We start from the raw sequence: 25,318 nt of genomic DNA on the forward strand, positions 1-25,318 counted from the left end.
ATAAGAGCTTGATGATGATGAAATCCTTTAGCTTTACCATGTCTGGGGAGCACTTTATCTGTCCTTTGATTCTAAATGATAGCTTTGCTGGATAGTCATCTAGGTTGTAGGTGCTTGCTTTTCATAACTTTGAATACTTCTTGCTAGTCCATTCTTGCCTGCAAAGATTCTTTTGAGAAATCAGCTTATAGTCTTATGGGAACTCCTTTGTAGGTAACTTTCTTCTCTTGCTGCTTTTAAGATTCTCTCTTTATCTTTAACCTTTGGCGTTTTAATTATGTTGTGTCTTGGTGTATTCCTCTTTGGGTCCTACTTGTTTGGGACTCTCTATTCTTCCTGGACTTGTATGTCTGTTTCCTTGGCCAAATTAGGGAACTTTTCCTTCATGATTTTTTCAAATAAGTTTTCAATTTCTTGCTCTTCCTCTTCTCTTTCTGGCACCCCTATGATTTGGATGTTGGTGCTTTTGGGGTTAACAATATCACCCCATTTCCTCCCCCTTCTTCAAAATTACTCAATGACTTTTATAATTAAGGAGAAAATGCCAAGATTTTTATTTTTAAATCCTCACTCAAGTATATGCTTATAGATTTTTAGAAAGAGAGGAAGGAGGGCAGGAGAGAAACGTCAAAGTAGGAGAGAAACATTGACCGATTGCTTCCCTTATGCACCCTGACCAGGGATTGAATCCTCAACCTATGGATGTGCCCTGACTGGGAATCAAACAGCAATCTTTTTGTGCATGAGACAATTCTCCAACCAACTGAGCCACACTGGCCAGTGCAAAAATGCCAAGATCTTTAACATGGCCGGTTAGGTCCTCTATGTTCTAGCTTCTGTCTTTTTACCCAGTCATCCCTAGTCCCATCCTCCTCCGCTTTACTCAGCTCCGAACAAATCAGTTTATTGGGTTTTCAGTTGTTTGATGGGCGAAAACTCTTTTCTGACTCTGAGTCTTTGCCCTTTCTTGCTTATCCCTCTGCCTGCATGTGTCTTCCCCACCCCAGTCCTTTACCTGGTTAACCTTGGTGTGAGTTTGCTAGGGCTTCTATAACAAAGTGCCACAGACTGGGTGGCTTAAGCAACACAGATTAATTTTCTTACAGTTCTGGAGGCTACAAGTCTGGGGTCAAGGTGCTGACAGATGGCTTTGTTCTGAGGCCTCCCTCCTTGGCTTCTAGATGGCTGCCTCCTTCCGTGTCTTCACCCCGTGTTCCGTGTGTATGTGTGTGTGTGTCTGTGTGTCTGTGTCTGTGTCTAAATTTCCTCTTGTGACGACACCAGTAATATTGGATAAGGATCCACCCAGATGACTTCATTTTGACCCAATTACTCTTTAAAGACCCTGTCTCTGAATACTGTCACTTTCTGAGGTCCTGGGGGTTAGGGCTTTAACATGAATTTCAGGGGGACATAACTCAGCCCATCACTACTCTTTTCAATGTGTAGGTCACAGCCTAAATGTCATTTCCTCAGAAAGCATTCTTTTACTCTACTTAGTCCAATCCAAATTAGATATAATGCTGTTCTTGTAGAGAGCACCCAGTCTACCTCCCATACCTATTCCATTTTGTATTGCTTATGCATTTCTGGGTCTCCATCTAGAATTTAAGTGCCACAAACTCAAGGACCATATCTTTTCTGGTCACTGCTATATCCCTCAGCATATAGCACAGTTCCTGGACCATAGTTAGCAGCCAACACAAATTTGTTGAATGAATGAATGAATGAATGAATGAAAAGTCCAAAGATTGCACAGAATCTAGCAACTTTGCATCAAGTTAAACTGAGACCAGAACCACTGAAAGGAGAGATGATTCTTACCTAGGTTTAAAAATCTGCAGAACAAGTGATTTCACACTAGCCCTTAGTATCTCCTCTGCAGCCTTTTGGCATGAAATGTGCAAACTGTGACTGGAAATCGATTCAAGCTCAGAGGTAGGCAGCAGGGAGAACGCATTTATAAAATTACTGCTGATGTGTGCTGTGACATAGCCCAGCGTGGCACCACGGGCCAGTGTATGACCAACACTAATGACACTGGGCTTTTTGCTTAAAAGATACGAAAATTCAGCCGTAAGCAGGGACTCAGAACAAATTTCATTCTTGTCCACTTGTTTTAGATGTTTAGATTTAGACTTGATTTGAATTGGTTTTCTAGGCGGCTCCATTTTCAAAGTTAGCTTTTGGGTTTGTGGAAGGTGCAACGCTGATGCACTGGTGTGCAGTTTCCCTCCAGCTTCTGGTTCAGGGACAGTCTCTGGGAGACCTCTGAGGCCCAGCCATTCTTAGGCAAGATCACAAATTCCAAGGATCCTCTGGCCAGAAGGTTCTGGACAGTTACTTTGTCCAGTCCCCTGTCTGCAACAGCTGGGTTTGTTCAGAGCAGACCATTAATTTATTTTTATTTATTTAGCAAATATTTACTGAGTGTTTGGTCTCGGCCAGGCACCATGAGGTAACAGAGAAAAGTAAGATAAGTTACTCCTTGAGGGCAAAGACCAAATCTTGGTCTTTCTTCTCTTCTGCTGTGCTGCTTGGGCTGTTCTCTCTTCTACTGTGCTTGGCCCGACTGCTGTGGCAAGAACAACTGTGTGGTGACATTTATCATTTTTGGTGCCCAGTGTTACAGTCTCCATCCTGTCTTTGGGAAATTTCCCGTTATACGAGTCTTGTGGGGAGGGAGGGCTGCTTCTCCCACTATAGGGGTGCCAAAGATGAGGTAATTGTCTTTCCTGAATCCTTTGCAGTTCAGGTGTGAGCATGTGACCTAGACTTGGCCAATCAGATGCACGTGTGTAAGACTTGGAACTGGGATTCAGGACGGGGCAGGAGCTCCACTGGGTTTCGAGGGGCCGGATGGTGCCAATGACGGCCTTGGTGCCCCAGCCAGCAGGGCCCAGCGCTGGGCTGCAGCGCCCTCCTCATTCACTACTTTCCTACTTTTGCTTAATTCAATTTAATTTGTATTCTTCTCCCCACCCATCTTTTTTTTAGGGTAATTTCTAAAAGTGATGTTTAGTATTATGACAGCACGGGACGAAACATAGAGGGAAATGCCGCAGATAGTCCGGCTGTTCCAATTCAGTGACGACTTGCACCTCCTTCCCCTTTTTCATGTGTGTTCGTACAGATTTATGAATGGGCTTAACGCAGACCATTCTTGGTACTGCTGGAAGCATTTTAAATTAGTGTTACAGGACTAACATTTTTCCTTGTGATTTTATAAGTTTTATTATTAAAATGTTATTTTAAAAGTTTGCCTTATTAAAAAATTAAGACCTATCGAAGAGTTGAAGTAATAGTACAGTGAACACCCATATACTCCCCTCTAGATCAGTTGCTAACAGTTTGCTGAATTTTTTTTTCTCTCTCTCATGTGCCTGTATGTTTTCCCCACTGAATTATTTGAAAATTAGTTGCAGAAATTATGGTAGTTTCCCTCTTAGTAGTTCAGACTGTATTTTCCTCAGTAAAAGGACTTTCTCCTACATAGTTACAATACCATTATCATAGTTAAGAATAACAATAATTTCATAACATCGTCTAAAATCTAGTCTATATTCAACATTCGCCAGTGGTCCCAAGAATTGTGTCTTATAGCCGGGTTCTGCGAAGTGGACTCTTATTTAAATTCTAGGAGGCTTAAATAATGTCAGTGTCGGGGGTGGGCTGGGTGAAGCATGCAGTCCTCTGAGGAGGAAGTCTGTGAGGCTGTTTCATGTGCCCGGGTCTTAGCTGGTTCCCTTTTTCAGTTCTTGTTGCCTTCTTGGGGGAAGCACTGAGCACAGACCGCTGGCACTTGGATTTCCAACCGAGGGGTCTGTTGATAGTGCCCCCTTGTGGGGTGGGGCAGATACTCCCCAGTGGCCAAACTCTCTCCTCTTTCCCTCCTCTTTTATGTCATCTTGAAAGCCAAAAGCCCTGATCTGCCTCTTTGTGATTATTTTCATCTGGCTCAAGTCTCTTCAAGGTTCAGGCTTTTGAAACTTAAAAGCCTTTTCTCTGCTTTCATGGTCTGACCATGGCCTGACCCCTTAAACAGAGAGTAGTCTTGGGAGAAGAGGACATCAGTTCATCTTTGCTAATATTATCCTGGCTTCCTTGTTGTATGCAGAAATTAGCACGCATATTTAGCTGCTAGGCCCTAGGACAGCCGTACTGATTGTTAAATCATTAAAATTCCTCTGACCTAGACCTCTAATCCTATCATCCGAAAGACACCTTTTGCTGGTGTATGTTTTCTGCATCTTTCTCATATATATATTTTTAGATGTTTATGAATAAAATAAATGCAGTGGGATATTAGTACTATACAGTGATAAAAAGCCACCGTCCCAAGCCTCCTGTCCCCCAGAAAGCACCAGCCTCTTCCACAGGATGCTTCAGACCTCCAGCAGCCAATGGGCGACCGCCGAGTACAGCAGGTGGCACCAGGGCTCTGTGAATCCATCCTAATGGGTCAGGGCCAAGACTTCCAGCCGGCTAAGTGTTTGGAATCTCCCCGTGGAGCATGTGTAAATTGGATAATATCACCCTCCCACTTAAAACCCTTCGTTGGCTCCCTGTTTCGCTCAGAATTTGAGCGCCAACTGTTTTAGAGATACTAAGGTTTGGCTCAGCATATGGATGGATTTAGGGACAAGGGAGAGAGAGGAGGGAAAACTCGATGTGAGATCCAGGATGTGGATTTGGAAGTAGGTGAGTATTGGAAAGAGGTACAGAAAATGGGAGAAATTTTAAAATACTTTTTAAAAGTAAAAGCAGTGCGACAAGATTTTTGAGCATGGAGTGCAATTCTGTAATCCCCCTCACTAGAGGTAACCCACTTTTATCTATGGTGTAAAAATGCATTTTCATAAAAATGTTTGTGTAATATGTGGAGTTTATTCTACCGATTTTCTACGCAATGTATGATGTACATTTTTCCAAACCAATTCATTAATATTTACAACAACATTTCTTTTTTTTTTAAGGTATGGAAGAAAACTTATTTAGCTCTGTGAGACTTCACTTTCACAATAATATATACTCTTCACACAGGAAGACCTTTTTAAAGTTTCACAAATTATCTTAACAAAGTAAATGTTTAGGTTGATTTTATGAAGCTTTCAGACATTCAGTTTGAGAAAGTTAATGGTTACCAGGATTTGCTTACATTATTACAATCAGAACAACAAAGTAAACCAAAGAACAACACTTTCTTAACACCCCTAAGAACATAAGAAATTGCAGGTTTTGGTCAAACATTTATACCCATGCTGTATTTGTTTTGATCTCTGATTTTATACTGACATTTTTTTTAAAATTGTTGACAAATAATCGTTTGTGTTAATTCCCCAGTTTTAATACCACAAAGTCATGGGTTTTACTTTGGTTATATTTTTATTGTTTAGAGTAGGATGTGCTTGTTAAGCCAGTTATACTCCAGTAACTTTGTGAATGAAAAAAAAACAGTAAGAGAATTAAGAATATATAATGGAGCGATTATTTCACTGATCCTCATCCAATTTCAGGAAAATCACTCCCAAAAAGCAGCAATTCTGCCTGATAAATCCATGTCTACGCCTAAATGGAAAGAAAAGTGAAATTATGGGAAACGTATGATGGTTAACTAAACATTGTGTGCTTTTAATATTTCAGCACTGGTAACACTTGATGAGCAACAGCAAATGAATAGGCTAGCATTTTAAAATGTGTGCTTTAATAAGTAGAAAGTGTATAAACAATTAGGTAAGCTTGTGGAGGAGCTGACCAAGATATCTAAATTATGAGATGTAAATTTCCATCTAAATTTTCTATGTAGGTTTTTTTGATTACAGAATACTTATTACAGTTGTTTAGTGTACACTTTCTCACTCGTCGTTCTGGAAGTCCTTTCTTGTAAAGACTGTTCTTTTGTCTGATGACAAACAGCGCCAGTGTCAGTGATTATTCTGGACTTTCACGTTGGATAAATTCGATTTCTTCTTGAGACATAGGTTTCCTTCTGTGTTTTTGAGGTCGTGTTTTTATTATTTCTGCAGTGTCTGGTGGACCCTGGTGCATCTGCCAATCTGGCGATTTACTTCCCTTAAAATGCTGTGAAATTGAAGAGTGAGATGGTAGTCCTGCTGAGCTCAGAACTTCTGATACACTGGGTTTAGGACGGTCTCTACTGTTAGGGAACCTTATTAATGGAGCATGTGGCTAGACTACCCAGCGACCCTGCTCGCAGACGCCATCTTACTGCCCATTATGACCCCCGAGAAGGGCTGCAGCGTTGTTCTCAATGGCTGCATAGTATCCTGCTGGATAGATGTATTAAGATCCATTTAGGAGAAATCAGCTGACAGTCTTATGGGGCAAACTCACAGTTATTAACAACCACACCTAAAACAAAAACAAAAGCAAACTAAGCAAACAACTAGAACAGGAACGGAACCACAGAAATGGAGCTCACATGGAGGGTTATCAACAGGGGAATGGGAGAGGGAGAGGGGGGGAAAGGTACAGAGAATAAGTAGCATAAATGATAGGTGGAAAATAGACAGGGGGAGGGTAAGAATAGTGTAGGAAATGTAGAAGCCAAAGGACTTATAAGTATGACCCATGGACATGAACTATAGGGAGGGAATGTGGGAAGGAGGGGGTGGGCAGGATGGAGTGGAGTGAGGGGGGGGAATGGGACAACTGTAATAGCATAATCAATAAATATATTTAAAAAAATAAAATTAAAATTAAAAAAATAAATAAATAAAAAATCCATTTAGCCAGCTCACTATGGATTGGAATTTGTGTTGTTTCCAGCTTTTGTGGGGTTTTTTTTGTTGTTATCAACAAAGAAATTTTTGTATATCTTTGGATTTTTGTGCCAGTGAATTTATAGGGTAAAACTTTCAGGGTAGAATTGCTGGGTCAATGTTTAAGCATATTTAAAATTTTAATCAGTTCTTCTAAATTGCCAGATAACCAGGTTTTTAGGAGAGGTTATTGACTTCTTCTCTCATCAAGTTAAGGTCAAGGTGCCAAAGGCCAAAGGTCACTCTGAATGCCCCTCCCCTCCCCAAATCAATTAGTAACACAGGTTAGGACTGTGAAGAAAAGCTACAACTAGAGATGTGCCAAAAGCAGAGCTGTGAGAATTCTAAGCCTTCATAATGATTTAGGATGATCAATTATGCCTCCAATCAAAATAAAGATATACAACATACGTTAATTATAAAAAGTTCTCCATGTATTGTGGAAGTATATATACAGCACATAAAAACACAATTCTGTCTTAAATTTACCATAAAACTAATACATTAGCTATGATAAATGTTAATTAAACATCCAAATAATGATCTTTCTTGCCGCTTTCAACTTATAAGTGCTTTTGGACAATGGTTTGGATTCCTTCGATCTCTTAATAGCATTTACCAACGTCAATGCCCTTCAGCAAAAGACCACCAGGAATACGCTTGCAAGGGAACAAGTTGAGGATATTACTCAGTGCAGTGAGAGTGGGAAATGCAGGAGGGAATTACGGGGCATCTTGTTAAGTGGGTGTTAGAAAGGACTCAATATAGGATTTTGGCTTAGGTTTGGTGACTTGGGGGGAGCTTAAGGAACTGGGTCTTTGCTCTGGCAGGAAGTGGGCATACTTCTGTGACTGGGCATCTTGATAAATCTCCTGTGAAAGGAAAAAAGACTAAAGCAAGGCTCAAGTTGTAATTGATAAAGAAGCAGCAGCCCCTCCTATTGGACAGGGTAGAGGCATTTGGGTCACTTGCGTGGTTGGGACAGTGTTCAGTTTTTGTGTTCAGCCTTGCTTGCTTTTGCCATGCTCTGTTGTGGTCTCAGAGTGGCCCTGCCTGATGATGCAGTCTTTTCCCCCTGGCAGGCGGTGTCAGGACCTAGCTGTGAGTACCAGCAAATCAGCTCATAGCAACGTCAATGCCAGGCTGGTAGTAGGTGCCAGCTCATAGCTGTCAGGCCAGCTCATAGATGTCAGGACGGCTTCTTTTCTTTTTCTCAGAAGGAAGTGTCCACCGTCTTTGCCTGACACATCCCTACTGATCCTTCAGTTCTCACCTTAAACCTCATTTCTTAAAGATAGTCTTTCCTAATTCACTCCCCCGAAATAAATAGGTCAGGTCTTTTTATTACACAGGCCTTAACAACTTCTGCTTTTCCTTTGCAGAGCTTATCACAATTGTGATTGCTTCATTGTTCCATGAATTATCCAAAATCTGTCTCTTTGGCTCACCTGTAAACTCCACGAGGGCAGGGACCACGTCTCTCTTGTTCGTCGCGGTATCCTCAGTGACTCACACAGCAATAACACTCAGTAAGTGCTCAAAACTAGTATTTGATGAGTGAGTACTGAATGAACACGAGACAGTGAGATTCTTGTGTCTGTATTCCAGGATTTATACCAGTGCACACATAGTATGTCCTCAATAAATATTTGTGTAATGGGTTGTGATGGTTAATTTTAGGTGTCAATTGGGCCATGGGATGCTCAGATAGCTGGTTAAGTTCTATTGGGGGGGGATGTTTCTGGAAGAGATTAGCATTTGAATGAGTGAACTGAGTGAAGCAGTTGGCTCTCAGCAGTGTGGGTGGGCATTATCCAACCCGTTGAGGGCCTGTAAAGGGCAGAAAGTAGAGGGTGATTGGATTAACTCCGTCTGTCTGACTGTTTGAGCTGGGACACTGATTTCACTTCTAGTGTCGAGGCCTTCAGACCTGGACTGGAATCTGTGCCATCAGCTCTGTTGCTCTGGGGCCTTTGACGACAGCGCTGGCTTTCCTGGTGTCCAGCTTCTGAATGCAGACTACGGGACTTCCCAGCCTCCATAGTCATGTGAGCCAATACCTACAACAAATCTCTTTATCTGTCTATCTACCTACCTACCTACCTACCTACCTACCTATCTCCTATTTGTCTGGAGAACTTTGACCAGTACTTGAGTCAGTGACCTAATTCTTTTCTATTCATTTTATTCTGTCCAAGAAGCGGCTTCAAAGTTATACCAAATCATTTCAGCGGCTTCAAAGTTATACCAAATAATTATGTCCAATGCAAATGTAATTGGTGGCTCAAGTGTGTAGAGTGGTTAGCTGAAAACCATTTTCAAAGTATTTGACCTGAATTTCCTCCTCTTTCCCTCACACACCATTTTGTTTTTGGAAAAATCTTTCTGAAGCTCTGCACAGTCCCAGATCAAATAAAGGCCTTCAAGAAACCAGTGGCAGCTCTCGGAGCTCTGCACACTTCATTGGGAAGCTGTAAACACAATTAATTACTAGATCATTAAGGACCGTAAAACAGAAGCTTTGAAGCAACACGCACCGAGTTGCCTAGTTGGACATGAACAGTGTCTTGCACGTACTGGAGCTCCCTGTTGGAAGCCACCTAAGAAAAGACAAGGGACTGTGAACCGAAATGTCTTACAGGCAGTTATCAGGGAATCTGATTTTTAAAGAAGCACCTGCATTGTACCCACAACTCTGATGCCTCTTGAGCCACACGTTGAGTGGACTCTGGGAACCTCAATTTCTCCACTGTCAAATAGGGTATTTAGGACTGATGGCATCAGTGCTTAATTCTTTACCCCTTGTATTAGTTTGCTATGGCTGCCTTAACAGGGCCACGAACTGGGTAGCTTAAGCAATGAAAGTGTACTGTCTTACAGTGCTAGGGGCTAAAATTCTAGATCAAGGTGTTTGCAAAGTGGGTTCCTTCTGAGGCTTGTAAGGGAGGGTCTGTTCTGTGTGCCTCTGTCCTTGGCTTCTACGTGGCCTTCTTCTCCCCGTGTCTTCACATCATCCTTCCTCTGCGCATGTCTGTGTTCAGATTTCCTCTTCTTGTAGGACACTAGTCATTCAGGATTAGGGTGCACTCTAACGACCTCATTTTGGCTTTGTTACCTCTGTGAAGACCTATCTCCAAATGTCATGTTCTGAGAGACTGAGGGTTAAAACTTCAACACACAGATTTTGGGGAGACGCAATTCAACTCATAACACCCCTCTTTACCCACAGCCTTTGTAGTTTCTCTCATAAAAGAGATGGGGTGTTTTTACCCATCCTTTGAACCTGTACTGGCCTTGTGACTTTGGCCAATGTGATATTAGCTGAGGCGATGCAAGCGGAAGTGTGCAGAAGTGTGCATTTCTACTTTCACCCTGGTTTCTCTGGCAGTTGCCATGGGAAAATTCCCAGCTGGCCTGCTGGAGGATGAGAGGCCTGTATTGTGGAGCCAAGTCATCCCAGGAGCCCAGCTAAGGAGCCCAGCTACATCGGCCAACAGCCCCAAGCATGTGAGTGAGTCTAGCCAAGGTCAGTAGAACTGCCTAGATGGCCTGTAGTTAGCCACAGACATGTGAGCAAGGTGACAAAATCAGACGAGCTGAGTCCAAGTCAGTGGAACCCCATACAAGAGTTTATTGCTCTATGCCCTGGGTTTTTGTGGGTTTTGTTATATAGCTTTATTGGGCGAATATATGACTTGTGAGGACTGATAAGAGAGGGCATACGTGTTCAATGAATTGTAAGCCCTGGTATTATGGTGTTTTACAGACTCTTGAGTACTTTATAGAAATAGTCACCAATATACACTAACATGCTATGTAATAATGACAATAAGGAGGTTGGAGTGAACAAAACTAACAAATTGGGCACAGGCTATGTTCTACAAATACGAACCTACATTCATGCACATGAACCATTCATAGTATCATATGATACCTACTCTGTGTGGATTCTTAGGGACAACTGGTGAGAAAATTGAGGCTCAGAGAATCAGTCTGACTCACTTTGGGTCACACAGCTAGTAGGTGGCAGAACATTCACAAGAATTTGAGATATTTATGATTTGTCTAATGGGGAAACATGAGACAAAACTCCTCCTCAAGAAGCTGTTGACTTTAAAAATGAACAGAGATGATCACTTCATCTCTGGAAATCATCTGACTTGATTTGTAGTTTGAAATGGCCACAGAAAAGGTTAGGCAATCACTCATTCATTCATTCATTCATACATTCATACATTCATTCAGTTACCCACTTATTGAACAAATGATTAAGGGCCCACTATGCACCAGGCACCACAATAGGCATTCTGTTTCTGTCTGCTTTCTTTCTCTTGTTATTCTATTCTTTTTCTCATCAATACCGCCTCTTTCATTTTGCCCTGTAAATGTTGACAAGAATGGGTAAAAGGAAAAAAACCAAAACTGCTCGTCAGGGAAAGCCTGTGTAAGATGGATGCTGATGGCCTTCGTCCACTTAGAACGTTAACTGCAGTGAGCACACCTTCACACACCTCAGTTTTGTTTTGGTTTACATTTTTGAAACCCCACACGGTATAGTGGTTGAGTGCATGCTGATAAGTATAAATACCCTATTGCAGCTTTCCAGGTGCCCAGATTGGAAGCTGAAGATCACATGTTTTCAAAGTTCACAGTTATTTCCAACTCTTGTCCATCTACTCATCTGTTCCTTTGGTCAGTTTTAATCATCGACTATGGGCCAGGCTCTGTGTGGCTTCACTGAACCTGTGGGTAGACGCCAACCATTCTGTCCCAATAATAATGACAAGAGCACACAGTTATATCGAGCTTATTATATGCCAACACTGCCCTAAGTGCTTTACATGTGTGAACTCATTTAGTCTTCACGATAACTCTGTGAGCTAGGTACCAGCCTTACCCCCTTTTACAGGCGAGGAAACCCTGTCACAGGGGAGTTAACTAATTTTCCCAAGGTCACATGGATGTATGAATGGTGCGGGAGCTGGGATTCAAACTCTGGCATGTGCATCCAGAGTCTGTCTTCTGTTCTGACTCTCAGACCTCTCCTGGTCTCACCATGGAAGGCCGTGCCCTCCTCGGGACCACTGCTGGAGTGTCTGCGCTGCCAGCACTCGGGAGCACGCTGAGTGGCCATGCTGGTGCGGACGTGAAAGAGGGTGATTTCTTCTGAGTAAAATCCTAGCCTAGAATTTGAATCCAGCTCTGCACCCCCCTTATGGACTCACCTGTCAGTCCAACCTTTCTAGTCTCACCTTTGTTTTTAAGCCAACCCTCAGCAGAACATCAATTATTGCCCATCTTCAGACTAGGAGAGCAGGGAGAAGAGGAGGAAAGACATCCAAAGATATCGAGCCTGTTTCCTCATCTGCAAAATGAACAGTGTGACCTTAGGTCTGCCTTCCATCGAGCACAGTCGTGCTCACTCAACGCTTTGCCACCCGCATGCTCTCATTCGGCCCTCAAAGCAACATTACCTGTAAGGCAGGCGAGAGCAGTGCAGTAACTGGTCCAAAGTCACACTACTAGTAAGGAGGAGGCAGAGCCTGGATTCAAAGTCAGGCTGTAGAACATCAAATATTTCACTCTAGTACAACACTAGCGGTTCTCGCAGGGTCGATACAGCCCCGTAGGATTCCTTCCAGAAATCTATGGAGACGATTTTTTGTAGTTACAGAAAATCATGACATTGGCATGATTTTCTTTAGGGGACCAGGCGAACTAGACACTCAGCAATGTGTAGGGAAGACTTCTCCTGTGTCCTGCTCGATTTTCTGGTGTCCTTCCAGACCTTCATGTAGGTGAATAACCCATTTTTTATCATCAGAGATTGTTTTGCATGTAAACATAGAGTATATCTTGCATGGTTTTAGCATGATCTGATTTTTCTAGGAATGCAACTTGCAGTATTCTTCAGGGGGTGGTTGTAGCTTATTTTGCCCAAAACTTTACCCATACTTGTGCACCATTTCAGACACTCACGTCGCCTGTGGCAATGCCGTTCAAGGTATTTGAGGGGCCAGCACCTCGCCCCCGAATCAGCTTCACTTGTAGTGGTTATGCACACTGTGATTCTTTCTTTGCTTGTTTGCCAATATCCAGTTACTTCACTGTGTTTCTAGCATTTACATGTAAAATTGATTTTTTAAAATTTGAATTTATTGGGGTGACATTGGTTAATAAAATCATACAGGTTTCAGTACACAGTTCTATAATACATCACCTGTATATTGTATTGTGTCTACCACCCCAAGTCAAGTCTCCTTCCATCACCATTCATCCCCCCAATACCTTCTTCTACATCCCCCAAGTCCCCATGAAATTGAATTTTGAAAAGTATATATGTATATAGGTTATATTATCTTTGAATTTCATTTCATGAGAGCAAACAGCACACCACAGTATATTTGTTATAAAAGTGTGGTTAGTGGATCATTGCTCCCAATTTTTCATTCTCTCCCTTACTGGAATTACCCATTACCACCTTTGCCAGGTGACTTTGCAGTACCTCTCACTGGAGTGGGGTGTGGCCATGAGACTTGCTTTGGCCAATGAAATGTCAGTGAAAGTGGAAATATATCAGTTCTGAACTTGGCCCTCAAGAGGCATGTGTTTTGAGTAGTCATCTTGTACTTCTGCCATTTTTAAGTAGGATTTCTATTAGCATTAACAAATGGCTAAATGATAGTCTGATACCATGTTAAAGGGAATTATAGATAGACACCTTTCTATTCCTTAGGTTTAGGAGCTCTGCAATTACTGTTAAACCTTCCGACCACCAGGGTAAGTGCTGGTACTTTGGGAGGGTGTGAATTTACAGAGTGAGCAGGTCAGAGATAATTGATGAGTTTTCTTCTTTAAAGGAGGGTCTGGCACCATGGAAATGACAAGCATGACCAGCTTTGCAACTGTGGATTATAATTACCAAGTTAATAACTGGAGCGTTATGTGAAAGATTGATGGTGCTTGCTCAATGTAATGTGTCCTTTAAATGCTAAATAATAAGTTAAATGCAAGGAATACATAAGTTCAATGGCTTATTTATGGGGTAATTATGGGATGTTTTTAGCCCGTAAACTAGGGCATCTGTAGAAACCCAGCGCTATGGAGAAGAAAGATCCCTGATTTAGAAATCAGGAGACCGGATTCTCTGCTACCTGCCAGCTAGTGACCTTGAACAGGTTATGTCATTGCTCTGCACCCCAGTTTCTTCATTTGGAAGACTGGGAGGGGCATAAAAGTGGCTATCTCATAGAGTGGTCGTGAGGAGTCAGTGTTGACGAGGTGGGTTTGTAAAGTGCTGGGCGCAGCATCTGACACACAGCGGTTACAGATGTTAGCTGTCATTACATCATCGTTTTCCAAGTAAGAGCTTCGGCCCCTCTAGTACAAGATTTCCTGCTTTATGTTTTTAGTCAATAAAGGATGGGTACAATGTGCAGTAGAATCTCGATGAGTTCTTACTATAAAAACATACTTTAGGAGAACCAAGATGGCGGCGTAGGTAGACACACTGTGCCTCCTTGCACAACCAGAACTGACAGAAAATCGAACGGCAAGGAAGTCTGACACCAAGGAAATAAAAAATAAACATTCATCCAGACCGGTAGGAGGGGCGGAGATGGGCAGCCGGGGCGGAGAGGACTCGAGTGGCCGTGGCGGGACCGAGACTGGCGGAGTGTGGGACGAACGGGGCAGGCAGTCTGACCACTAGCAGACCCTGCGGCCCCACATTCGCGCACAGATAAACCAGACAAATGGCAGGGAGCAAAGCAGACCGCGCAATCCAGGGCTCCAGTTTGGGGAAATAAAGCCTCAAACCTCTGATTGAAAACGCCCGTGGGGGTTGGGGCGGCAGCAGGAGAGAATCCCAGCCTCATAGGAGAGGTTGTTGGAGAGACCCACAGGGGCCTAGGGTGTGCACAAGCCCACCCACTTGGGAACCAGCACCGGGGGGGGGGGGTGCCCAATTTGATTGTGGGTAGCGGAGTGAAAGATTGGAGTCTGGTGGAGAATGGAGTGGGCGCCATTGCTCCCTCTCGGCCCCTCCCCCATGTACAGCATCACAGCTCAGCGACCAGCATTACCCCGCACTGGTGAACACCTAAGGCTCCACCCCTGTAAGTAACAGACGTGCCAAGACCAAAAAAAAAAAAAAAAAAAAGGCCCAAATGACAGAACACTTCAAAGCTCCAGAAAAAATACAACTAAGCGAGGAAGAGATAGCCAACCTATCAGATGCACAGTTCAAAACACTGGTTATCAAGATGCTCACAGAATTGGTTGAATCTGTTTGAAAACCAGATGAAAAAATGAAGCCTATGCTAAGAGAAACAAAGGAAAATGTACAGGGAACCAATAGTGATGCGAAGGAAACTGGAACTCAAACCAACGGTGTGGACCAGAAGGAAGCAAGAAACGTCCAACCAGAAAAGAATGAAGAAACAAGAATTCGGAAAAATGAGGAGAGGCGTAGAATCTCCAGGACATCTTGAAACGTTCCAACATCCGAATTATAGGGGTGCCAGAAGGAGAAGAGGAAGAAAAAAAAATTGAAAACTTATTTGAACAAATAACGAAGGAGAACTTCCCTCATCTGGCAAAGGAAATAGACTTCCAGGAAGTCCAGGAAGCTCAGAGAGTCCCAAAGAAGCTGGACCCAAGGAGGAACACACCAAGGCACGTCATAATTACATTACCCAAGATGAAACAGAAGGAGAGAATCTTAGAAGCAGCAAGAGAAAAGGAAACAGTTACCTACAAAGGACTTCCCATAAGACTGTCAGCTGATTTCTCCAGAGACCTTACAGGCAAGAAGGGGCTGGCAAGAAGTATTCCAAGTCATGAAAGGCAAGGACCTACATCCAAGATTACTGTATCCAGCAAAGCTATCATTTAGAATGGAAGGGCAGATAAAGTGCTCCTCAGATAAGGTCAAGTTAAAGGAGTTCATCATCACCAAGCCCTCATTATATGAAATGTTAAAAGGATTTATGTAAGAAAAAGAAGACAAAAAATATGAACAGTAAAAATAACAGCAAACTCACAGTTATTAACGACCACACCTAAAACAAAAACAAGAGCAAACTAGGCAAACAACTAGAACAGGAACAGAACCATAGAGATGGAGATCACATGGAGGGTTGTCAATAGGAGAGTGGGAGGGGGAGAGGGGGGGAAAGGTAGAGAGAATAAGTAGCACAGATGATAGGTGGAAAATAGACAGGGGGAGGGTAAGAATAGTGTAGGAAATGTAGAAGCCAAAGAACTTATAAGTATGACCCATGGACATGAACTATAGGGGGGGAATTTGGGAGGGAGGGGGTGGACAGGATGGAGTGGAGTGAGGGGGGGAGAAATGGGACAACTGTAATAGCATAATCAATAAATATATTTAAAAAAGAAAAAAAACACACTTTAGTTGTCCTTCATTGTTTAAAAATAATCAGAAACTTGGGTAAATACAGGCAAGAATAAGGAAGAAAATAAAAATCATCCACCCAACCCACCCCTGTTAACATTTCAATGTAGACTCCCAGTCCTTTTTTTTATTTTTATTTATTTTTTTTTTTTTACCTATGTGTAGAATTTCTTTTTCAAAATCTGAAATTGGAATCATGCTGCACACGCTGGTTTGCCACCTGCTTTTGAGATGTTTCCAATGTCATTAAATATTATTCTGAAACACACTTTTTAATGGCTGCAGAGTGGGGCGTTATTGGGGAACACTGTCTAAGTGGAAGAGTTATTCACAGAAGCCTACTTAGCCCAACCACGTAAATTATACTTTCAGACTTTCTGAAATCTTGATTTCAAATTGGTCTTAAATGGTCCAGGGCTCGGCGTTAAGATCCCTCTCCACCTCCTCCTTCCTCTCCACCTCCTCCTTCCTCTCCACCTCCTCCTTCCTCGCCCAGCTCCCCTAGGTGCGCTGTCAAGTACTTACTCCCAGCGGCCCCCAGGTTCTCTGTCAAGTAGTTAATGATTGTACTGGGCACTTATTCAGTAGGGGAGCGCTCAACGTAAAGGGTCTCTGTGGTGAGCCATTTTGTAAAAGGGAAGAATGTCATTCAAATACCCTCTAATTTTCTCTGCTGGCTTTGAGGTGTGTGTGTGTGTTTTAATTGGATTCTCTCTTAAAGTAAGGCCCATCTACAGGTAAGAACTTGCCTACTAGCCTTCTTAAACTCCCTTACTTGGTGCCAATTAACACTTTTCCTCTGAGTAACAAGAAATACTTCTTTCTGTCCCTGTGCTGCCCACAGTCCTGGCTTATTGTTGCCTACTGGTAGCATTTGAGTTGAGCTTCAATAATTTGTATGTAGACATTTAAAAATTAATAGTTATGTGCTTACTATAATGTGGATTAAAATATATGACATGATATGTTTTTACATGTATGATATGGAATATCTATGATATATCTACTATCTATCAAATCGACCTCGAGATTTCATAGATATTATTGCTTAGGATGAGGCAGAATTTATTTAAACACAAAACTCATTTATGTGAAAAACATGGCAAAAAGTCAGAGATGGAACGGGAGTTTTGATAAATTTGGCAATTGCCACTTTGGAACTGACATTTGGTAGCTGCCATTGGGTACATGTTGTCCTGGTTTAAGCCACCATCGCCTGCCTGGACTTCTAAAGCCCCTCCCACCGGGCCTCTCTGCTTTCACTCTTGCCTTCCTCCAGTCCATTCTCTACGCAACAGCCAGAGTGATTTTTTTTTTCCAAACCAATAAAGAACTCTCCTCATTAACTCCTGTCAAGGGCTTCCCATTGTTCTACGAGAAAATACATTTCTGTTGTCTAAGCCTCCCCATCTGTGGTACTGTGTTACAGCCACTTTAGCAAACTAATATACTGGGTAATTTGAACAATTGCAGACTAGGGAAAGTTCCCATAGGGATATATTGACCCCTGCTAGTCCAGCCTGTGGAATGATTGAATATTATTTAAAAAGAGATCATCAGGTCATACGAGAATCATGTTTATCACAAAAGAATGTATTGCTCGTGGGTGAATTTCATGGGGAATGTGCTGTTTTGGGGTGGGGCTTTCCCTTAAATTCCATTAATATATTTCATGTACTCTAGTCTCAAACACGGCAGTGATTGACTGTGTGTGTTTTCAAGACACAGAGAAAGGGAGGGATGGAGGAGACTGAAAAAAAAAGAAAGAACAGATCAGATTCCCTTCTGTCCAAGTGTTGCCTTTAATAAAGAAGAGTGACCCAACAGAGACTTTTTATGACTGGATGTCTGTTTGAACTTGACTGGACAGGAATCATCCTTCAAAGCCGTTCTGAGTTGCCTTTAACACTCTCCCTGGAATAGCGACATCATCAGTAGGAGTTTTGCAGGTCAGACCAACTGTTTCCCTCGACAATAAGAGCCTCCTATATGGACCCAGGTGCTGCTTAACCGAGTTAGCTATAGAATAATTTAAAGCCTCAGCTCTCTGGATTTGGAAATCCGCTGAAGAAATGACAGTCAAAGGCTGATTTATGCCTTATTCGTCTTGGAGGGGTAAAGGGAAGAATAATTGAGCACATGAGTCTTGGATAAAATTGGTCTGAAGGCGTACTGGAGAGGATTGTTTTATTTCCTGAATCTCATACATACTCTTCCCTCATCATCTGGATAATGTTTTCATATCCATTCTGGTTACTGTTAGTAAAAATTTTTTATTCTATGTATAAAATGTCTCATGCCAAAGGCGTTAGGGGCCTCTGAAGAGCTGTTTATTTACCCATCCATAACCAACCCATCAATGTATTCATCCACCCATCTATCAATTTACCCACCCATCCATTCACCCCCATATCCACTTCTCCACCCACCTATACCCATCTACCCACCTACTCATCCACCTTTTAACATCTTTCTCATCGAGTGATTTCTGTCTAACCTAACCCAGTTTTTTTCCCCTTCATATCTGTAATAACTCTTCACTGGTCTCTTTACCTCCAGCCCTTGCCCTTTTGCATCTTTTGTCCGTAAGAAAGCCTGACTGATCTTTCTACACTTTGGTTTCTTCATTTGCAAAATGAAGGTAACATTTATTTTTCTGGACTGTTGTGAATGGGGATCATCATCCATGCAACAACAGCGGTTTGTGGGGCTCCTGCTCTATGGGTCAGTCCCCATGGTGGGCGGGGGGGGCAAGGTACAGCAGCAAGCAAGGCAGGCAGGACCCTGCCCTCACGGAGCTCTCAAGCTGGTGGGAGAGACAGGCAGTAACTGCACCATTCAATAAACATATGTCACAGTTTCAGGGAGCAACAAATGCCAAGAAGTGAAGTAGTGGTGCCCTCGAAGTGTGTGAGATGTTGAATGAATGGTAGTTGTCCTGTGAACAGTAATTAGGACTGTCAAGTCAGTTTCTATAAAACGTTTCAATGATTGTAACTACGGAGCACTAAGATGCACCAGCAACGATGCTAAGCACTTTGAGCTTACAGCAACCCTATGAGGTAGGTAGGATTGTTTCCCACCTTAGATGTGGAAACTGAGGTACCGTCTGTCATTGTCTTCAAGGAAATGTCTGAACACCTCACTCAGGTGCTCAAGGCCTTTCGTAACCTGGCCCTGCCCATCTCTCCAGCATCATGTTAGGCTGACCTTCTGTCTCCCGCCTTTTACTCTCATTCTTCAAGACTCATCTCAGATGTCACTTTGCCCCTGGGCTCCCCCCGTTTCCCTATCGTGGTTTTCATCATGTGGTACTGTTATTGTCCACTCGTGTGTGCTGCCTCTGAGGGAATGTGAGTTCTCTGAGTGTGGGGATCTTGGCAGTTTTCTCTTTATCCTCAGCATCCAGCCCAGTGCTGGACACATAATAGATGCTCAGTAAATGAATGCCTGAAGATGTTCTGTTTTAATCCTGTCTCTCGCTAGGGCAAAGGCTTCTTCTCTGGGAGGTTGTGTAGATCAGAGAGGACTCTTTGGGACCCAGTGTGGATTAGGAACCCCAGACAGGGGTTCTAACGGTGTCCTGTCATGGGCTGTGTGATCCTTAGCTACTTCCTCCCTGTGCCTCTGCTAGGTAGTACAAAGAGACACAAGGTCGGTAGGAAAGGATTATGTAGGACAACAGAGAGCCGCTTTGTAACACTGATAAAAGCGCATTTGGTTAGGTCTGAATTTAATGTCTAGATGCGACATGTTTGCCACAGGGGGAAAAAAACCCCAACTTTTTCAGAATATGAAATTAGAAGCCAGAAATAGATGAAAGGTTCAAAGAAATAAAGTCTTCTTGCTTTGAAAGTGAGCCACCTACCTGACCTTCTAAGTAACAACCTCCCTGCACCAATCAAGTGCGCCAAGAGCATGGACTCGGAGCAAATCGTCAGTTTGAATTTCTCTGTGCCACTCAGCAGTGTGAGATCCTGAGCACAGTTTCAACCTCTCTGGGCCTCAGTGCTACCGTCTGTAAAATGAGAAATAAAAGTTCTTGGTTTATGTGCTCGTTGTGAGGATTAAATTAAAAAGTAATGTCTGTCAAGTGCCTAGCAGTACCTGCCTCTGTGCTCTTTCAATGTGGCCACTGGGAACTTTCACATCATGAATGTGGGGCGTGGTACTGGGCAGGATCGCTCAAGCCTGGCTTCTGGGAGGGTGTGGCCTGTGCTTTTCCTCATCTCCATCTGTAGGATGCAGCACCCAAGGTGCCTGCGCTGCCTGTGTTCACAGGAAGTGCTTGGTTTCTCTGGGATCTTGCTGGGAAGCAATGGGTTTAACTCAGAATCAGCGTTTGGTTGAGCTTGCTTGGTGGTGTTTCAAAAGGAGGGGCTGGGCCCCTTTTCTAAAACCTCAGCCTGAGGGATGTGGGTTGGAAACAGGGAGGCAAAAAGCTTAGCTTCACTGTTTCCCACTCCACAAGGGCTGCTGGGAAACCCAGATGGTAACCCCCGGAGGGACACCTCCAGGACAGATTTGCCTCTCGGAAGCAAATGGTTCTGGCTTCAGGAAAGAGAATCTATTCCAGAGGAAGTCAGAGAGAGTAGATTTTGTTCCTTGGAGGAGTGTTGCCCCAGGCGCTCCCAGAAAAAAAACAGAGAAACAGCAGATGGGGAATGAATATTGGCCAGGATATGACGGCTCTCATTCAATTAAAATATCAAATAAGGAAGCAATAGGAACAGGGTATTTAGCAGTGGGCTTCTGATAAAGACCAGGCTGAGTGAGCAGAAAGATCAAAGCAGCATTATTATCACACACAGGAAAGAAATGGCCATGGATTTTTTCCCCCACTTCTCAGTTCATTTTATGAGTTGATACTGACTTACTTATGTTTGACAGGTCCAGTAACCACTTACAGTTGCTAATAAGAGAAACCTTTAAATAACTCTAAAACATTAGGTACCATTTTCCCTCCTGGGTAGGAATTGGATGGGGAAAAATTGGGGGTTTTTTGTGGTTGTAGTGTTTCCAGTGAAAAGGAAGCTCTTCCACAGGATCATGAGGAGAGCATCCCAACGACCCATGCACGGAGACTGTGGTGTGGCATGATTTGTTTGGGTGGAAATGGAAGTTGCCTCCTGGGTTTTCAATTCCCATCTCTGTTCATCCCGCCATGGAAAAATCCAGCCTTGTCCTCAGCAAGGCCAAAGCAAAAGCCAGTGCCCAGAGTTTCTGCTTCACGTTAAAGTCCAGTCCAGAGCAGCGTCTGGCCAGTTTAGTGTGCGTTTCCAGCTGCAGTCCACTGCTGTGCGCCGTGCGGAAGTATTCAGGCACGCTCCTGGAGCCCACATGGTCATGGACCATAGGGCTGCTAGGGCCACATGGCCACAGAGAGAGTCTGTGTGAGTGCACCAGGTGAGTGCAGGTAACGAGAGAGAGAGAGAGAGAGAGAGAGAGAGAGAGAGAGAGAGAGAGAGAGAGAGAAATTTATTCTTTATTCCCTGGGGATTAAATTATTTTGGGTTTAGGATGGACCAGGTGGCTTTTCAAAAGGACCAATCAACGTCCCAAGCTTTTGCAGGCTTTGGATGCGTCTACAACCCCTAGTTAGACTGACAGGCCTCTCTGGTCCAGCACCTCCCCCTCCACCCAATCCAGGTACCAGAGGGGGAAAGGGAAGAGTGTTAATCCCCTTAGTGGAGCAATGCTTTAGTCTCCTGGGGTGTGAAGCTGTAGCTTCCTGGTGGAGTGAGTAGGTTTATGCTCCCTGCTTTATTAAGCTCAATGTCTAAGTCCCTTTGCTTCCTTTTCTAGCTAAATACCAAAGGTAACGGTAGGAGGTTCAATGCTTCACACCTTCCACCGACTTTAAAATTGTGGAAGGCCTAAGTCTATAGTTTTTGTAATATGTCCTTTACCTGGGAATAAATTGTCATTGGGAAAGCTTTTGAGAGCTCTGCCCGACTGAGTGACCTTCAGAAATAGACTTACATGGTAGTAGTTACTGATTACTTCTTCCCATATCCATTTTACTCCTCCTACCTAATTTTATTTATATATTCTTCTCTCCTCCAGCTTTAAGAATAGATCTAGATTAGGGATCAGCAAGCTTTTTCAGAAAAAAAGCCAGAGAGTAAATATTTTTAGCTTTAGGGGCATATGGTCTCTGTCACAACCAGCAGTGTGACAACTCTCTGTTACAGCGGGAAAGCAGCCATAGGCAATATGTAAATGAGTGAGTGTGGCTGCATTCCAATAAAACTTTATAAAATCAGGTAGGATCTAGATTCATCAGAGCCATGGTTTCTTATCTCAGCACTGTTGGCATTTCGGACCAGTTAATTCTTTGTTGTAGGGGATTGTCCTGGGCATTATAATATGTTTAGCGTCATCCTTGGCCTCTACCCACTAGATGCCAGTAGCATCCCATCCCCAGTGTGACAACTGAAAATGTTTCCAGACATTGCCAGATGTTCCTGGGGGGTCATTTCCCTGGTGACTTGGTCGTGTGACTTGAGTTGGTCCAAATAGACTAATGGGAAGGTCTTTTTTTTTTTGAGAAGATCTTATAGTCCACCATTTGAAAGGGGGTCTGTCCCCTTCCTCTTAGACTTAGGCAAGAAAACATTAGCACCAGGTGCCACCCACAGCCACCTTACAACCATGATGTTAGATAGGACAAGGGTTGCAAGGTCTGGGCAGTTCTTCCTAAATGCTATCTTACTAAACATTAAAATGTAGCACAGTGCCCTGACTGGTGTGGCTCAGTTGGTTGGGCATTGTCCAGCAAAACAAAAGGTTGCCGGTTTGAGTCTCGGTCAGGACACATGCCTGGGTTGCAGATTTGGTTCCCTGTTGGGGAGCCTATGAGAGGCCACTGATGGATGTAGCACAGTATTTTGCAGATGCAGCTATAAACGGGATAAGCTTGACAAGAGCCCAACAGAGTAAGTGTAGCCAACTGCAAAGAAGAAATCAACGTGTATTTGACTAAATAATGTATATAAGCAATGGTTCAGCCTCCCTGCAGGAAAACAAGAGTTTTGGATGTGAGTCCCCTGTCTCCTTTAGTTGCTGCAAATAAATAAAACTACCTGGCAACAATCACTTCTCATTTTTGAATAAAACACTCCAAGCAGCGAACTGCTTGAGTTTGGTACCAGTGACAGGAGTCAGACTTGGGAGGGAGTCTGTACCATGGATGGTACAGCAAAGGGACAGCAAGGATCTGGGACCTTGTTGAGTAGCTGAATTGACCACACCTGAAACCCTCCTTACATATGGACTTGTTGCTGGATGAGATGACACATTTCCTTACTGTTTTAGATGGGGTTTCTCAGGGGCACCCAGGGAGGTAATTTATCAGTGTGCACAGGATTTCAGCATTTGGACCTCCGGCATGGGTGTTCGTTTGTAATGGCTGGACATGTCATGAGGCAAACAGGGCAGCAGGGGCTGTGACTGGGGACAGATTCGCTTAGCAAGGGTTTGAGGCGGGGGGACACTGATCGGTGTCTCACCACCTTTATGTTTCTTTTGGCTCCACAAAGGCTGTTGTAACTTTATACCTTATTCCCTGGTCCCCTGCAATGTAGTGGCCAGTGTCTTTTTTTCTGGCTGGATTGGGGTTGGACTCCTTTGTGAACTTGCTCAGTGATATGGGTCTTTTAGGGGAGTTTAAATTGCCTGATTGGTTACAGAGAATTTTTTTGATGGTGTCTTCCTGGGAAGGAGATTTGATCGGAAAACAGTGGCTGTGTTTGGGCTGATACAGGGGCATCAGGTCCTGAATTGCAAATGTAGTGGCTACAGAGATAACAGGAAACCAATTTTTACTCCATTCAAATCACAGTTTCTCTGAAGATCATGCCCTTGCTGTTTCCAAGCCTCCCCTGTCTCCCCCCCTTCCCCCCCTTCCCCTCCCCCCAGTTCTTGGCTGATGCTGACATGGTAAAAATGCATGTAGAACAAAAATCAATAAACAGCAAACTTCTAAGATGGTTTTTCACAGCAAGCCACCGAGTGGTGTCGGCAAGGCTGCCGGACTTTGGCCGGCCAGCATCTGCTTATGGGCTGTTGTGAAAGATTACAGCCTCTGTCCTTTGGGGGGCCACTGTGGGGTTTTCAGCTGACGTGAGGCATGGTGAGACCCGCAGCTTAGAATGATTGCCATGGTCATTGAGGGGAGAACGAAGCGCTGTGGTCAAAGACCAAATACAGAGACAGTTCCGGGAAGCTGTGGCAGCTCTTTGGGCAAGAGACGCTGGTGGCTTAGAGCAGGTGGGGTGGGGATGGCGAGCAAGCTGGAGAGAGGTTTAGGAGTCAGAATAGAGCAGATTTAGTGCGAGTCTGCATCTGGGGAAGGTGGCAGCCCTTTTCCATAATATCTTCCTTATGCTAAATTAGATGCAGGTGTCTCTGAGTCTTGGCAAGTGGGGCTGTAATTTTCCCGTGTCCCCCACCCGCCACCCCTTACCTGATAAGGCTCTGTCATCTGCTCTGGTCTCGCTGCCCACTTTTCACATTACTTTCCAGGCTGCTGGGGCCAGCATAAAATAAATAGCCCCTATTTCCCACCTTGCCAGCTTTCCTTCTGCCTTGCCCACCCTGCTGTGCCTAGTGAGGGTTGGCTCCAGTGCCAGCTTCTGAACCAGCATTATTGTCAAGGAACGTGGAAGCAGCCGGGCCAGGGAGCAGGGGGCGGGGATGTACATTCCATTTGCCATCTGCGGCTCAAGTGAGAGCTGTGCTGATGAGCGCCAGGACCATTTCTGTGTGATTCTGGTCACAGAAATGCGTGTCAGCTGAGCTGGCAACAGGATGTCATCTGTAGGCTCATGTGGGTGTCCTGGAGGGTCACTGTCTTCTCCAAGAGTGGGTTGGGAGACTCTCTTGGGATGAAGGGCCAGTGAGGAGGGCTATAGAGGTCTGTTTTGTCCCCAAACCTAACTCTGCTGCTGGGCTTCGTTGGACACAAAATGTTGCCGTTACTGTGCTTGCGACTCAAGTATGGTGCCAGCCTTTGGCTACACATATTGTAAAAGATCGCTCCATTAGGTATTTTAACCAAAAGCACTTTATCTGAAGTTTAGATCTTAAGATTTCCCCAAATTTAAAGAGATTGTAA

At 43.7% G+C, this 25,318-nt stretch overlaps 1 long non-coding RNA gene and 1 pseudogene across 1 annotated transcript; one reads left to right on the forward strand and one right to left on the reverse strand.

Moving 5' to 3' along the window:
* Positions 1 to 5,931: 5,931 nt before the first annotated feature.
* Positions 5,932 to 6,236, reverse strand: LOC112310594 (alpha-ketoglutarate dehydrogenase component 4 pseudogene; annotated as a pseudogene).
* Positions 6,237 to 8,172: 1,936 nt separating this feature from the next.
* On the forward strand, positions 8,173 to 12,567 carry LOC128781381 (uncharacterized). Its single transcript, XR_008427332.1, has 3 exons — positions 8,173 to 8,311; positions 8,696 to 8,830; positions 12,488 to 12,567. It is a non-coding gene; the product is annotated as an uncharacterized lncRNA (long non-coding RNA).
* Positions 12,568 to 25,318: the final 12,751 nt, after the last annotated feature.

Source organism: Desmodus rotundus, chromosome 7 (genome assembly GCF_022682495.2).
Source record: "Desmodus rotundus isolate HL8 chromosome 7, HLdesRot8A.1, whole genome shotgun sequence".
In the NCBI taxonomy this organism is placed as follows: domain Eukaryota; kingdom Metazoa; phylum Chordata; class Mammalia; order Chiroptera; family Phyllostomidae; genus Desmodus; species Desmodus rotundus.